The sequence below is a fragment of the Ursus arctos genome, unplaced genomic scaffold (genome assembly GCF_023065955.2).
Source record: "Ursus arctos isolate Adak ecotype North America unplaced genomic scaffold, UrsArc2.0 scaffold_22, whole genome shotgun sequence".
Taxonomy (NCBI): domain Eukaryota; kingdom Metazoa; phylum Chordata; class Mammalia; order Carnivora; family Ursidae; genus Ursus; species Ursus arctos.
The window spans coordinates 16,440,490-16,457,909 of record NW_026622897.1 but is presented as its reverse complement, the minus strand read 5'-3'; the positions used below and the strand labels follow the sequence as shown (position 1 = coordinate 16,457,909).

At 39.7% G+C, this 17,420-nt stretch overlaps 1 long non-coding RNA gene across 1 annotated transcript in view; it reads left to right on the top strand.

Annotated features, from left to right (window-relative positions):
- LOC130544518 (uncharacterized) overlaps positions 1 to 17,420 on the top strand; it is an 87,456-nt gene that overhangs the window by 25,128 nt on the left and 44,908 nt on the right. The gene's annotated exons all lie outside the window — the stretch shown is intronic.

Below are 17,420 nucleotides of genomic sequence, written 5' to 3'. Positions count from 1 at the left end.
ATTTAAAAAACAAAACAGATGAGCATGGGGCAGAGGGAGAGCGAGGCAAACAAGAAAACAGAATCTTAACTATAGGGAACAAACAGGCTTACTGGAGAGGAGGTGGGTGGGGGGATGGGCTGAATGGGTGATGAACATGAAGGAGGGCGCTTGTGATGAGCGCTGGGTGTTGGGTGGAAGTAATGAATCGCTAGACTCTACATCTGAAACTAATACTGTATGTCAGCTAATTGGAATTTAAATAAAAACTTGAAAAAAATGGCCATGAATACAAATAGAAAAAAATCATGAAACAAGTGATAAACATTTTGTTTTCAGAAGCATGGTAAAAACGTTTCTAATTTGTTGAAAGATTAAAAATCAACCTTAGGCAATTTGTGGGGCTCCAACCTCCTATCTGCACCACTTTTCTCCTTCGTTGGTAGATTTTCCTCCTTACTTCCAGGGCTGTGGCACTTTCCTCCAGACCTTCTGTTCTTTATTGCATCTTCCCTGCCCGAGCACTGGAGAGCTCCTTCCCACCCCATTTTTGCCGAAGCTCAAATGCTGCCCTCACCTCTACAGTAAGGTCCAGAGATATATTCGTGCAGGTATTCAAGATTCAGGTCACTCTGTATGTGTGAATTAATTCTCACATGAAAATGCACAGAGGACAGAACTATTTGCAGCATATGTTCCCATTTGTATTTTTTAAAAAGATTGATTGATTGATTTAAGAAAGAGAGCGTGCACAAGCAGGGGGAGAGGCAGAGGGAGTGGGAGAAGCAGGCTCCCCACTGAGCAGGGAGCTCGATGCAAGGCTTGCATGGCTCAAGGCTCAATCCCAGGACCCTGAGATCATGACTGAGTCAAAGGCAGATGCTTAACTGACTGAGCCACCCAGGCAACCCCCCATTTGTATTTTTAAAAAGGATATATATGTATTTTCATATATAAAAACTATCTGGGGAAGGACACACAAGAAACTGATAACCTAGGCCTTTGGGGCGGTGGGGGGAGGCCTCTGGGGAAATTGAGAAAGGGACTTTTATTTTATTGATTCTGAGTTTTGTTGCAGTGTGCATATATGACTTCCTACTACAAATTTTAAAGCGAGAAAATGCTATGTATTGTATACATGTAGATGCTAGGACACTGATAAACTTCCTGCAGATAAAATACATTGATACTTTCTAATGGATTTTATTTATATCTTCTGCACTGGATGTATTTGTGTAGACATGTATATGTTTATGCACTGTGGCTGTAGTGTAAGACAAACTTCGGTTATGAGGGGAATGGTCTTGCTCGGATGGAAAGGCGCTCTCTTGTGTCCGTCTTTGGACATATTCATTGCCCTTAATATTTAGCTGTGACTTTTAGCTTAAAATGATCTATCTTACAATTGACCTTTTTTTTTTCAATTAGGTAAAAAAAATCAGTTTACACTTTTTATTTACATTTGAGTCTTGGTACTTTATCAACTGCGTAAAATCTAACTGCCATCTCAGACTGGCACATAACCTTTGCAAAGATCTGATTTCAGACACTAACTGGAAGATACACCATAATTCCTTTTATCTTAGCAAACTCCAAAATGAATGTACAATCAAGTATCACCAGTGAAAATACAAGTGTTTCTGAGCAAATATTTTGTAGTGGGTGGAGCCATGATTCTTCAACATACTCTCCCCCTTCCCATTGTATGGCAGCAGTAAGCTTTGAGGAAATGCCCTGAGCTCGACTGATAGGCCCTGGTTAGGAAGCCAGTGACTGTTTCAAGGACCTAGCCCTACCATTGTTTGGGGGAAATGTAAATTAGCCCCCAAAGGCTGAAGATAAAGACTTCCTTTTGGTGGCTCTGGGAGAGGCAATTGCTCTCCTCTGCTGCATGTAAACAGAGGAGTAAGCGGGCCTTATTGTAACCGGCAGCTGTCCTACAGCCTGGAGGGGAAACCAGTCATGGATTGATACAGATCCTGTGGTTATAGAGCAAAGAGAGGGCAAGAAACTATGTTCTTGATGACAGGAGTTGCTCAACCAATCAACCCTGGAGGCTGCCCCATCTCTGGAATTCATGTAAAAGCCAGCTGGTCAGTTTTTTATTGTTTGAGTCAAATTGCTTTGGTTGGTTTTTCCCATTACTTCCAATTGAAAGCATCCCGATGCATATTTCAGTAGAACAGAAAGAAATTACTTAGTAAGTAAATGACACAATATCAAGGCTAGATTTTGAGTATCCTTCTCCTGTTGAATTACTTGAATATTTTAATTATTTCAGAGCATGGATATTTATATGAAGGATTGGCTTGTACGTTCTCATACTACCATGGTGGAGTGTCTTCCAGCCTCCAGAACCATGAGAAAGAAATGTCTGCTGTTGGAGCCCCCCAGTCTGTGGTAATACTGTTAGAGCAGTGTGAACAGACTAGGACACTCCCCATGCATGGGTGCCAGCAGGGTCAAGTTCTTGGTGAGGACCTCTTCCTGGTTTACAATGGCCACCTTTTTTATTGCATCTCACATAGCAGAGAGAGATCCTTTCTTTCATGGCTCTTTTTATAAGAGCACTAATCTCATTCATGAGGGCTCCGCCCTCATGACCTTATTATTTCCCAAGGTCCTACCTCCCAATCTCATTACATTTGGGATTAGGGTTTCAACATATGAATTTTGGGTAGTCGTAGACTTTCAGCGCATAGCATGGAGTTTATAACATGGATAGTATTAAACGTTAATCCAGATATTCTATTGTGAGAGACAGATAAAGGACCCTAGATTAACCATTTAAGCAAAATCAGCCCATGCTTAGGTGTTCTAACAAAACACCTGTAACATAATTCCATATTACTCTATTAAAAAATACGATAAACTGGATAGCTTATAAACAACAAATATTTATGTCTGACAGTTCTGGAGGCTAGGAAGTCCAAGGTCAAGGTACTGGCAGATTCAGTATTGGTTGAGTGTCCTCTTCCTGGTTCAGAGATAGCCATTGTTTTGCTTTTTGTTTGGTTTTCCCTATGTTCTCATATGGAGAAAGAGGTAGGGGAGCTCTCTATGTACGGCCTCTTTTATAAGGGCACTAATTTCATTCACAAGAGCTCAAGACTTACCTCCCAAAGGCCCCTCCTTTTCCTATCCTCACATTAGGGTTCAGCACATGAATTCTGGGAGGATGTATTTAGTCTATAGCAGTAGGGCACTAGAGGAAGAAGGATGTCACGGAGCTTTTTCAAATTGTAATAAGATCAGTTTTAGATGAGGTTTTAGGAATTCAGTGTGCCCTGATGCTTAATCTAGAAATTAGCCTTGTGATTCAGAAGCTCCATATAAGTTGGCTGGGTTTTCATCCATTATCTAGCCACTCTAGTGACTGTACATTGTAAACTCCTAATTCAGCCTCTTCCATGGTTTTAGATACATTCAAGTTTTCTGTTTTCCTTTGAGTCAGTTTTAACAAATACCGTTTGTATCTGTAGGAAGTGGTCCATTTTGTCTGCATTTTCTAATTTAATGGCCTAAAGTTGTTCACAGTGTTCTCTTATTTTTAAAACCCCCGCAGCACGTGTTATGACCCCTTTTCTCTTCCAACAATTTTGAATTTTTTCCTTGTCTTTTTCTTTACCAGTCATGTCAGGGTTTTTATTTTCTCCCATCTTACCAGTTTAAGCAACCATCTTGACGGTGATAAATAATCTTAAAAAAAAAAAGAGTAAAGAAAAAGGAATATTTCTTCCACACATTAGAACACATTTTAAATTTAGGACTGATACAAAAACGGAAACTTCAAAGAGTATGACAAAGTGGAAAATCTATTAATAAATGAAATTGCACATAAAATTTAATATATAATGAGTGTCATAAATGAGATTAATATGTGTACATGTCTGTGTACATATGTATATGCGAATATTTTATAAACCTCATCAATAAAGTACATGAACAGTTCATTCACACAGAAGGAATTATCAACTCATAACATTTTAAAATCTAATATTGTTAATCACAATAACACAAATCCGAATGGTAATAAAATACCATGTACATGTAATAAGAGAAAAAGTAAAGTAAGTATAATATCTAATTTAGGTATGTCTTCGAGATAATGGGTTAATTCAACATCTGTTAGAATGTTAATTCATTTTGGATCCCTATTTGACAATATGCATTAGAACCCATAGAAATAATATCCACATCCATTATTCTAATGAAGTGCATCATAAGGATTTATCTTAAAATAATTCAAAAGATAAAACTGTATTCATGATGATGTTTAATGCAGCATTAATCATAAAATTGAAAATGGAAAAGACCGAAATGTTCAACAGTAGAGGGAGTGGTTAGGAAAAGCATCATCTATAAACTGGATTAAACATGTGCTTCTTAAAAATTAAAAATGTAGAGCTTGATGTGTGTGTATCATCATTATTGAGCACTTGCTATGAAGCAGATAGTTGATATATATTATCTCTAAATCTCATAATCACTCTGCAAATTACTTTTCGTTCTCAGTTTAAAGGTGCTAGATCCAGTGCTCTATGACATTAAGTCGCTTGTTCAAGACAGCACAGCTAGGTAAGTGGTGGAAGGGGGCTTGATCCCATGCCAGTGCGGTGCCTGCCACGCGCATGGGCCAGTGAAGGGGGAAGGGCTCTGCGCACCATCCCTACTATGTGATTTCTGCACCTGTACCTCAACCACCCTTCCTACTTCCATCAGGGTTGGGGTCCTGCCCAAGGGCAGTCAACCCAAGGTCAGGCTAGTATCTAGTGAGATGGTCTGTCATGGAATGCTCTGCTAGAGAGGAGAGGCGTTTTCTCCGTTCTTGCTCTTTGTTTACTTTTAGGAATAATGAGCAAATCAGGCAGTTGTTGGGAACCGAAGCTGGGAGAATGTGAGACGAGCTTCGAGGGCATTTGTAATGCTCTCGAGAGCACTGCTAACTGGGTGCGACAGAACTAGACTGCTAGATCACCCATGCCAGAAAGACTCGGTGGGCTCAAATGGGGCAGGAAAAAGGTAATCAAAATATGAAGTAAAGGGAAATGATCGTCAGCCACACTCAATTCTGCAAACAGTGCCTACATCTATAAAGTCATGCTCATTATGTAGTCTAGTCCCTTCACGATCTTGTCACTTCCCCAGGCTCGTCTCTGAACTCCAGCTAGGTTAGACAGCTCGGGCGTCTGTCAGCACACTGTGCCGGGCATCAGGTCACTGCTGCAGGTTCAGAGGCACCCTTTGCCTGAATTCATAAGTACACCGTGTGTGTAGTCCTCTCCCAAGAATGCATTTCCGTTGGCCTAGTTTATCCCTTTGCATCTTCCAAGTGTTGGTTCAAGAGAAACTTCTTCTAAAAAGCTTTCTATGATCTTCTCCATCACACTGAATCCACCTGAGCACAACTCCATGGAGACCCTCTTGCCTCTAAAGGTTTTATATCAGACGCTCATTTGAGTAATGCTCAGGTGTGAAATAAGCAGAAAACAGAAGAGAGGATTAAGTAGCAGCTGTTGCAAGGACTGACTCAGGAACGAAGATAATACCAGCCCCTAAAAGTGCTTCCTAAGGGGGGGAAGCAGACACATGAGTTATAATGGTTCACACGTTCTTATTTTACCTCCTGAGTTAAAGTAGATATATAGTCTATATTGACATATGTATTATATGTATGTATATACAAAATACTAATTATTATACTTCAGTATATATGTATATAGAATTGAAAGCCTGAAATGGACACACTTTTTTTTTTTTATCCATTTGTAACTGGGGCAAAACCGATCTGGCTCTAAATTAATGAGAATGACACACTATAATAGCAATTTGTGTTACAAACTGTTCTTGAGGCAACCATCTGTACTACACAAATAAATTTGCCTCTGAAACTGCAAAGCAACCCTTTCCCAGAGCCCTACAGAGAATCCAGATGCAAATTTGCCTGGCTCGCTGCCTTTGCTCTATCTCTTTGGCTCACCAGTTTGTGAGTAAATTTATATAGAAAATTTAAAAAGCTGGCTCAGGACTCTAGTGTGAGGCAGAAACATAATAACAGCAATTTGTATTTATGTAAGTAGAATATTTGTCCTAAGTGATCAGATCATTTTAAAATATGCTCCCGTTCGTTTACACCACATTATCAAAAGCTGAGAAGGTTTAAATAAATACTTGAAAGTGATTTGAACTAAGGAGTCTTTTCAACAGTCTCCATTAGTTTGCACCAGACATGGGTTTTGTAATTTGTATGTTCCTTAGGGAATGTTCCTATGGAATAGTTCTTTCAATCCAGAAATTTTCTCACCAACTGATTGTTTGAAGTTCCATAAGGTTTTATTTCTTCATCTATCATGCCTATGGTCTACCAAACACTGAGCTCAGAACTAGAAATAAACAAAATCATAACACCCAAACTTTGGAACACATAAAACTTACAGCTTAATTATTCTTTTCTTTCCCAAGCTTTATTGAGATATAATTACATAGAACATATATAAATTTAAGGTGTACAGTCGTAATGGTTTGGTATGTATATTGTGAAATGTTTACCACGGAAAGGCTGGCGAACACATCCTTTACCTCACATAATTACCATGGTTGTTGTTAACCTAAGAACATTCCAAATCTCTTATGACAACTTTTAATATACAGTACGGTATATTGTTAAGCACGGTTGCCATGCTGTGCTTGGATTCCTGGAACGTATTCCTTGTGTAACTTGGAACTTTGCACCCTTTGACCAACATCTCCTCAATTCCCCCCCTCCAGTCCCTGCAACCATGGTTCTACTCTTTGCTTCTATGAATTCACCTTTTTAAAATTCTATGTTTAAGAGAGATCATATAGTATTTGTCTTTCTCTTTCTGTCTGACTTAATTCATTTAGCATAATGCCCTCAAGGTCTATCCGTGTTGTTACAGTGGTAGGATTTCCTTCTTTTTAAAGGCTGAATAGACGTTCTGTTGTGTGTGTGTGTGTGTGTGTATAATGTATGTGTATATATGTATGTATATACATAATATATATACAATTTATTAATCCACTGATAGACACTTTGGTGGTTTTCATGTCCTGGCTATTGTGAAGAATGCTGCAGTGAACACGAGAGTGCAGATACCGCTTTGAGATAGTGATTTCATTTCCTTTGAATATATAGCTAGAAGTAGAATTGCTGGATTGTATGATAGTTGTATTTTAAAATTTTTTCCCCCATTTTTTATTTTTTTGAGTAATCTCCCCACTTTTCTACAGTGGTTGACACCAAGTTACGTTCCCAGCACAATGCACAAGGGTTCCCTTTTCTTCACATTCTTGCCAACACTTGTTATCTCTTGTCTTTTTGATACTAGCCATCCTAACAGCTGTGAAGTGGTAGCTCGTTGTGGTTTTGGTTTGAATTTCCTTGAGGATTAGTGAAGCTGAGCACCTTTTCATGTACCTGCTGGCCATTTGTATGTCTTCTGTGGAAAAATGTCTATTCAGGTGCTTTGCCCATTTTTTAATCAGATTGTGTGTGTGTGTGTGTGTGTGTGTGTGTCTTTGTTTTGCTGTTGAGTTGTATGATCTCCTTTATTATTTTAGAGATTAACTCTTTGTCCAGCGGTTTGCAAATATTTTCTCCTATTCCATAGGTTGCCTGTTCATTTTGTTCCTTGTTTCTTTTGCTGTGCCGAGCTTATTTTTATTTTTTCATCAATTTATTTTATCATAAGTGTGCTCCTTAATCCCCATCCTCCCCGCCCACCTCATCTCTGGTAGCCACCAGCTTGTTCTCTAGAGTTAAGAATCTGTTTCTTGGTTTGAGTCTGCTTTTTTTCTTCTTTGCTCATTTGTTTTGTTTCCATATATGAATGAAATCATATGGTATTTATCTTTCTCTGACTGGCTTAAACTCAGTCTGATTTCTCTAGCTCCATCCATGTTGTTGCAAATGGCAAGATTTCATTCTTTTCTATGGCTGAATAATAGTCTGTGGTGTGTGTGTGTGTATCACATCTTCTTTATCCATTCATTTATTGGTGGACACTTGGGCTGCTTCCATATCTTGGCTATTGTACATAATGCTGCTATAAAAATAGGGGTGCGTGTATCCCTTTGAATTAGTGTTTTTGTATTCTTTGGGTAAATACCCAATAGTGTGAATACTGGATTGTAGGGTAGTTCTATTTTTAACTTTTTGAGGAACCCCCCATACTGTTTTCCAGAGTGGCTGCACCAGTTGCATTCCCACCAACAGTGTATGAGGGTTCCTTTTTCTCCCCCATCTTCATCAACACTTGTTTCTTGTGTTGTTGACTTTAGCCATTCTGACAGGTGTGAGGTGATACCTCGTTGTACTTTTGATTTGCATTTCCCTGATGATGAGTGATGGTGAGCATCTTTTCATGTGTCTGTTGGCCATCTGGATGTCTTCCTTGGAGAAATGTCTGTTCATGTCTTCTGCCCATCTTTTAATTGGAATATTTATTTGGGGGTATTGAGTTGTATCAGTTGTTTATGTATCTTGGATCCTGACCCTTTATTGGATATGTCATTTGCAAATATCTTCTCCTATTCAGCGAGTCGCCTACATGCAGAGCTTTGTAGTTTGATGTAGTCCCACTTATTTTTATTTTTGTTGCTTGTGTTTTTGGTGTCGTATTGAAAAAGCCTTGTCAAGACCAATATCAAGATTTTTCTCTCTTTTTTCTGCTAGGATTTTTATAGTTTCAGGATTATATTTAAGTCCTTACTTCATTTCATGATAATTTTGTGAGTATAAGTTAGGGGTCCGGTTTTATTCTTTTGCATGTGATTATCCAGTTTTCCTGGCATCATTTATTGAAGAGACTATCCTTTCTCCATTGAATATTCTTGGATCCCTTGTCAAATATTAGTTGACTTGTATGTGTGGGTTTATATCTGGGTGCTCCATTCTGTTCTGTTGGTCTGTCTATTTTTATGCCAGTACCATACTGTTTTGATTCTTTTTTTTTTTTAAAGATTTTATTTATTTATTTGACAGAGATAGAGACAGCGAGAGAGGGAACACAAGCAGGGGGAGTGGGAGAAGCAGGCTCCTAGCGGAGGAGCCTGATGTGGGACTCGATCCCATAGCGCCGGGATCACGCCCTGAGCCGAAGGCAGACGCTTAACTGCTGTGCCACCCAGGTGCCCCTATACTGTTTTGATTCTTAAAGCTTTGAAATATAGTGTGAAATCAGAAAGTATAATAATTCCTGCTTTATTATTCTTCTTTCTCAAGACTGCTCTGGCCATTTGGGGTCTTTCGTAGTTCCATTCCAACTTTAGGATTATTTTGTATTTCTGTAAAAAATGCCTTTAAAATTTTGATGGAGTTTGCTTTGGATATTATGAACACTTTAACAATATCAACACTTCCAATCCATGAATTGGAGTATCTTTTCATTTACTTGTATCTTCTTCAGTTTCTGTGATCAGTGTCTTAATAGTTTTCACTTCCTTGGTTAAATTTATTCCTAAGTATTTTATTCTTTTTGATAATATTATAAATGGGGTTGTTTTCTTTATTTTTGAGATAGTTTATCATTAGTGTACGGAAATGCATTTGACTTTTGTATATTGATTTTGTATCCTGCAACTTACATTTAAGTCCTTAATTCATTTCATGATAATTTTGTGAGTATAAGTTAGGGGTCCGGTTTTATTCTTTTGCATGTGGTTATCCAGTTTTCCTGGCATCATTTATTGAAGAGAATATCCTTTCTCTACATCAACTTACTGAACTAATTTGTTAGTTCTAATAGTATTTTTGGTGAAATATTTAGGATATTCTAGATGCAAGATCATGTCATCAGCAAATAGAGACAATTTTACTTCATCCTTTCTGATTTGGATGCCTTTTATTTGTTTTTCTTGTCTAACTGCTCTGCTAGGACTTCCAGTACTATGGTAAATAGGAGTGGTAAGAGTAGGCACCCTGGTCTTTTTTTTTTTTTTAAAAGATTTTATTTATTTGACAGAGATAGAGACAGCCAGTGAGAGAGGGAACACAAGCAGGGGGAGTGGGAGAGGAAGAAGCAGGCTCCCAGCAGAAGAGCCTGATGTGGGGCTCGATCCCATAACGCCGGGATCATGTCCTGAGCCGAAGGCAGACGCTTAACCGCTGTGCCACCCAGGCGCCCCGGCACCCTGGTCTTGTTCCTGATCTTAGAGGGAAAGCTTTCAGCCTTTCACTGTTGACTGTGATGTTAGCTGTGGGCTTGCCGTATATGGTCTTTATTACGTGGAGGTACATTCCTTCTATACTCACTTTATTGAGAATTTTTATCAAGACTGAATGTTGAATTTCGTCAAATGCTACTTCTGCAGATGATGTGCATCATCTTCGCATCATTTCTAAAACGACCATATAATTTTTATATGCTATTCTATTAATGTGGTATATCACACTTATTGATTTACAGGTGGTAAACCATCCTTGCATCCCAGGGATAACTTCCACTTGACATGATGTACGAGCCTCTAAATGTGCTGTTGAATTCAGTTTGCTGGTATTTTGTTGAGAATTTTTGCATCTGTATTCACTGGAGATATTGGCCTGTAGTTCTGTTCTCTTGTAGTGTCCTTGTCCGGTATGGTATCAAGGTAACGCTGGCCTTGGAAAATGAATGTGGAAGTATCCCCACCTCTTCAATTTCTTGGAAGAGTTTGATAGGGATTGATATTAATTCTTTAAATGCTTGATACAATTCATCATGAAGCCATCTGGTCATGGGCGTCTCTTTGTTGGGAGGTTTGGTTTGGTTTGGTTTTTTTACGTACCATGCCCAGTGTGGAGCCCAACACAGGGCTTGAACCCACGACCCTGAGATCGAGACCTGAGCCGAAATCAAGAGTCAAACCCTTAACCAACTGAGCCACCCAGGTGTCACTGCTGGGAGGTTTTTGATTACCGATTCAATCTTGCTCAGGATTGGTAGGTTCAGATTCTCGATTTCTTCCTGATTCAGTCCTTGGTAGGTCATGTGTTTCTAGGAATTTATTTCTTCTAGGGGCGCCTGGGTGGCTCACTCGTTAAACGTCTGCCTTCGGCTCAGGGCGTGATCCCAGAGTCCTGGGATCGAGCCCCACATCAGGCTCCTCTGCTGGGAGCCTGCTTCTCCCTCTCCCACTCCCCCTGCTTGTGTTCCCTCTTTCACTGGCTGTCTCTGTGTCAAATAAATAAATAAAATCTAAAAAAAAAAAAAAAAGAATTTATTTCTTCTAGGTTGTCCAGTTTGTTGGCATAATTGTTTATAATTGCTTCTTATGATCCTTTGTATTTCTGTGTATCTGTTGTAATGTCACCTCTTTCATTTATAGTATTATTTGAGTCCTCCTTTTTTCTTGGTAAGCCTAGCCAAAGGTTTTGTCAATTTTACCATTTCATAACACCAATTTCTCATTTTGTTGATCTTTTCTATTTATTTCTGCTGTGATCTTTGTTATTTCCTTCTTTCTGTTAATTTTGGACTCTGGGCTTAGTATGTTCTTTTTCTGGTTCCTTGATGTGTAAAATTAGGTTGTTTATTTAAGAGCTTTCTTTTTTCTTAATTTAGTCATTTACCACCATAAACTTTCCTCTTAGAACTGTTTTTGCTACATCTCATAAGTTTTGTTTCATTGTTTCCTTTTTGGTTTGGAGATTTTTTTTTTAATTTCCTTTTTGATTTCTTCTTCGCAAGTTGTTCAGAAGTGTGTTAACTTCCACGTTTGTGAATTTCCTAGTCTTCCTTTTTTTATTGATTTCTAGTTTCATACCATTACTTGATATGACTGCAGTATTTTAAATTGCTAAGACTTGTTTTGTGGTCTAGCATATGATCCATCCTGCAGAATGTTCCATGTGTGCTTGAGAAGAATGTGTATTCTGCTGTTGTTGAATGGGATGTTTTGTATATTTCTGTTAGATCCATCTGGTCTAAAATATAGTTTGAGTCCGGTGTTGCCTTATTAATTTTATGTCTGGGTGCTCTTTGCATTGTTAAAAATCGGGTATTTTTAACATGATAGGAAATTTCCCTATCATAATTGTATTGTTGTCTATTTCTCCCCTTATATCTATTTGCATATACTTAATACATTTATATATAAGTTTATGTATATTAACTTTGTAGGCTTACTATGTTCCTCTGGTGGTGGCATGTTTCCCTGATTCTTCACCATCCCTCTAGCCTTGTATAGATGTCTGCACATTTGAAGACACAATCACCTCTTCCAGGCTTTAAGGACTGATTTTGGTTAGGAAAGACCTTTACCCCTGTGGGTGGGGATGTGCCAGAGCGTGTTGGAACCCTGGGTCTAGTGGTAGAGAGCACCCCGTGTGGGGGCTTGTGATGGTCCAGCTTAGGCTTCTGGGGTCCATGACATTAATAGCTACATGGTTCCAGACATGGACTGCAGAGGGGTTGCAGTGGCTACAAGGCCTGTTGGAATCCTCAGTGGTGCCTCCAGGTCCAGTGGCCAGGGACCAGGGTGAGCAGAGCTGGTGAAGTGCAGATACTCGGTTGTGGGGACCAGCTATAAATGCCTTGTGGTGGCAGGGGTTGGATCAGGCACAGAGGTGTTGGCCAGGGCTAGCAGCTTGGTACTGCTGCTAACTGTGGGTACACTAGCAGCTGTAGGGGGTCCTGGCTGTCAGTGTGCACTCTGTAGCTGCAGACTCACCCTACAGGCACAGCACAGCAGTACAAGCCAATGACGGGAGTCAGCCTGGGGGCAGGCTCATGCATAGCGGGAGGGGCTAACTGCAGGTGAGCCCAGTGGTGCAGACCGGTGCTAGGAGACAGGGCTGCATCTAGACCCATAAGCAGCTCTAAGGGCCCTGGCTTTTGGTGTTCACTGTTAAGGCTGTAGGATCTTTCCATGGGTGTGCATGTGCTGGCGGAGGCTGGCAGTGGAAATCAGGCAAAGGGTGTGTAGGTGCACAGCTGGAGGGGCTAGTTAGCCCCAAATGTGCACACAGTGCTGGGGTGTCAGCCCCCAGCATCTAGGCTGGCATTTTGTACTCACACAGCCGCAGAAGCCAGGGCTGACTGCCCGCATATATACTAGTTCTGGGAGGGGGGCAGGACTGGGCACAGAGCAAGAAGGGCATCAGGCAGCTGTCAGCTGTGATTGGGAAAACCTTTGGGGAAAGTCTCAGTGGTGAAATCTGTAGGGGTCCATGCAGGCTGTGTTGGTCATTGGTTTCTTCGGTGGCAAAAGGTACTGCTGTCCTGTGCAGAACAGTTCATTGGGAACCACAGTCCCTCCTGCCGTGTGGCTGCTACTGGCAGCCCTACTCTTCTTCCTTGCTCCTAGCTACCTCTATACGTCACAGCCTTTGCCACCTCTGGGTGGGATGGGACCAAAGTGGGTCCCTTGTGCAGTGCCCCAAAAGCCTCTGGGAGCCGGTCAGTCTCCCCGCTCACCCTTTGCCAGTGAGGGAACTCTGGGTACTGTGCAGTGTTGGCCTGGGGCTTGGGATGATGCAGGCAAAGCAATCCTGTTCTTCCTTCCTCTTTTGTGTGGTGGTTCTCAGGGGGTTTTTGTTGCATTGTGTTGCTTGCTGAAAGTTAAGTGGACCCTGAGCTCTATCAGAGCTGTTTTTTTGTTGATCTTTATGAGTGGATGAAGGGTGGGGTCCCCCACTCCGCCACAGTGGTGAGGACACTCAGCTTAATTATTCTTAGCTGTAACTTGGCACCTCTTCTAAAAATAGGATGTTTGCTTTCTAGCATGCTTTTAAAAGTATTATAGATTTAATACAGACTCATTTTAAAAATTTGAAAATATAAAAGAGCAAAAGGAGAGGGGCGCCTGGGTGGCACAGCGGTTAAGCGTCTGCCTTCGGCTCAGGGCGTGATCCCAGTGATCTGGGATCGAGCCCCACATCAGGCTCTTCTGCTATGAGCCTGCTTCTTCCTCTCCCACTCCCCCTGCTTGTGTTCCCTCTCTCGCTGGCTGTCTCTATCTCTGTCGAATAAATAAATAAAATCTTAAAAAAAAAAAAAAAAAAAAAAAAAGAGCAAAAGGAGGAATATGAAACCATCTACAATCTTAACATTTAGGAATAGCTACTGTTAAAAATTTGGTACATCTTGGGGTGCCTGAGTGGCTCAGTCAGTTGAGTGTCCTGCTGTTAATTTTGGCTCAGGTTATGATCTCATGATCGAGCCCCATATCGGGCTCCCTGCTCAGCGGGGCGTCTGCTTGTCTCCCTCTGCCCCTCCCCCTGCTCTCTCTCTAAAATAAATAACTCTTTTTTAAAAATTTTTATTTATTTTAAAGATTTTATTTGAGAGAGACAGTGAGAGAGAGTACGAGCAGAGAGGGGCAAAGGCAGAGGGAGAAGCAGACTCCCTGCTGAGCAGGGAGCCCGATGCTGGGCTTGATCCCAGGACCCTGAGATCATGACCTGAGCCGAAGGTGGATGCGTAAGCGACTGAACCACCCACGTGCCCTGGTAAATCTTTTTTTGATAATTGGTACGTTTTGTAGTCTTTTTAAAGTCCTCATGTTAAAATATAAATTTTATGTAGTTTATACAGATCTTGTTTTCCAAATGAAACATAATGGGAATTTTCAAAAGTGGCAAAATATCCTTCACAAACTTTATTTTAATAACTGCATGGTTATTTACACAACCGTTAAATATTTTTTATACATCTTATTATGTCAGTTCCTCATTGCTCGCAGGTTGAAGTATAAACTTGGCAATGCCTCCAAGACTATTACTAAACTTGGCCTTGCCTCATCTCATGCTTTCCTCCTTCACATTCTAGACTAGCTGTACTCAGTTCCCATGTATCATATTCTGTCTCATCTCCTGGACTCCACATATATGCGTCATTCTAAGACATTTTTATTCTTTTTCCTCCTCATTCCCTCTCTCCACTTCTCCCACTCCTTTTTTCTAATTAACACCTACCAATCTTCGATGGAGGAAGAGTGTGTAGTTAGAAAAATAGAGGGAGGCCTAAGACTAAGTCCTTGATACCTCATTTATAAAAGCAGAGAACCAGGAGAAGGAAACAGAAAAAAAGAATGAGACCTGGGCAAAGAGGAAAACCAGAAGAATACAGTATCACAGAAAGTAAGCAAGGAAAGGAAATGTCAAATTTATAGGCCAACAGAACAGAATAGAGTCCATAAATAGACCCATGCATATATTGCCAATTGATTTTGACAAAAGAAAGTAAATAAGGGACAAAAATAGACAAATATATTCATCTCTGTACCAACCACTACCACAATCAAGATATAGAACTTTTCCATGGCCCCAGAAGGTACCATTGTGCCCATTCCAATCCATCCCCACAATCATCCTGACCCTAAACAACAACTGATAAAGCTGTTACTATATTTTAGATTTTTCTTAGAGCTTCATATTAATGGAATCATGTATGATGTATTTTTTTTTGACTGACTTTGCTCAGTATGGTTTTATCTGTTATTGAATGTATCAGTGGTTCGTTCCTTTTTATTAGTGAGTAGTATGGAGATTGTACAGACAAGCTACAATCTGTTTATCCATCTGTTGATAGACATTTGGGATGTTTCTGGTCTGGGGCTTTTACAAATACAAATGTTATGAACATTCATGTATCAGTCTTTGTGTGAACATATTTTTCATTTCACTTGGATAAATAATTAGGATGGAATTGCTGGGTCATAAAATAAGTGTATGTTTACATTTATAAGAAATACCAAGCTGTTTCCAAAGTGGTCGTACCATTTTACATTCTCACTAGCAATGATGAGAGTTCCGGTTACTCCATACCCCACCAACACTTGTCATGGTCAGTTTTTAAAATTTTAGTTGTTCTAATAAATGTTTTGTGGTATCTTGTAGTTATAACTTACACATTTCCCTGATGACTAATGATGTGTGCTCATTAACTATTTGCATATCTTCTATTTGCATATCTTTTTTTTTTTATAAAGTGTTCAAAACTTTGGCTTATTTTTTTATAGGCTGTCTTATTGAGATGCAATGTTCTTTATATTCTAAATAAATCATACATTTTTTCCCACTTCATGGGAAAAAGTTGCAATAAACACAAGAGTGCACGTATCGCTTTGAATTAGTGTTTTTGTATTCTTTGGGTAAATACCCAATAGTGTGAGAATTGGATTGTAGGGCGGTTCTATTTTTAATTTTTTGAGGAACCTCCATACCGTTTTCCAGACTGGCTGCACCAGTTTGCATTTCTACCAACAGTGTACAGGGGTTCCCTTTTCTCCACATCCTTGCCAACACCTGTTGTTTCTTTTGTTGTTACTTTAGCCATTCTACTTTTAATTGCATTTCCCTGATGATGAGTGATGTTGAGCATCTTTTCATATGCCCCTTGGCCATCTGTTTGCCTGCTTTGGAGAAATGTCGGTTCATGTCTTCCGCCCCCCCCCCTTTTTTTTTAAATTGGATTAGTTGCTGTTTGGGTGTTGAGTTGTATCAACTCTTTGTATTTCTTGGGTACTAACCCTTTATTGGATATGTCATTTGCAAATCTCTTGTCCCATTCAGTAGGTGACCTTTTAGTTTTGTTGATCATTTCCTTCACTGTGCAGAAGCCTTTTATTTTGATGTAGTTCTAACAGATTATTTTAGCTGTTCTTTCCCTAACCTCAGGAGACATCTAGAAAAACGTTATGGCTGATGGCAGAGAGATTACTGCCTGTACTCTCTTCTAGGATTTTTATGTTTCTGGTCTCACATTTAGATCCCTAATCCATTTTGAGTTTTTGTGTATGGTATAAGAAAGTGGTCTAGGTTCATTCTTTCGTATGTAGCTGTCCAGTTTTCCCAACATTTGTTGAAGAGAACTGTCCTGTTGCATATCCTTGCCTCCTTTGTTGTATAGTTTCAGATCTCACACTGAGGTCTTCAGGCCATTTTGGGTTTTGTGTGTGTGCTGTAAGAAAGCGGTCCGGTTTCATTCCTTTGCATGTAGCTGTCCAGTTATCCCAGCACCATTTGTTGAAGAGACTTTTTCGCTTTTTATGTTCTTGCCTCCTTTGTTGTAGGCTAATTGACCATGTCATTGTGGGTTTATTTTTGGGCTCTCTATTCTGTTGTTTTTGTGTTAGTACCATACTGTTTCAATTATGACAGTTTTGAAGTATATCTTGACATCTGGAATTGTGATACCTCCAGTTTTGTTTTTCTTTTTCAAGACTGCTTTGGTTACTCAGGGTCTTCTGTAGTTCCATACAATTTTAGGATTGTTCTAGTTCTGTGAAAAATACTGTTGGTATTGTGCTAGGGATTGCATTATATCTGTAGATTGCTATGGTAGCATGGACAATTTAATAGTTTTTTTCTCCCAATCCATGAGCATGGAATATCTTTCCATTTGTTGTCTTCAGTTTCTTTTATCAATATTTTATAGTTTTCAGACTACAGGTCTTTCACTTCTTTGGTTAAGTTTATTCCTAGGTATCTTATTTTTTTT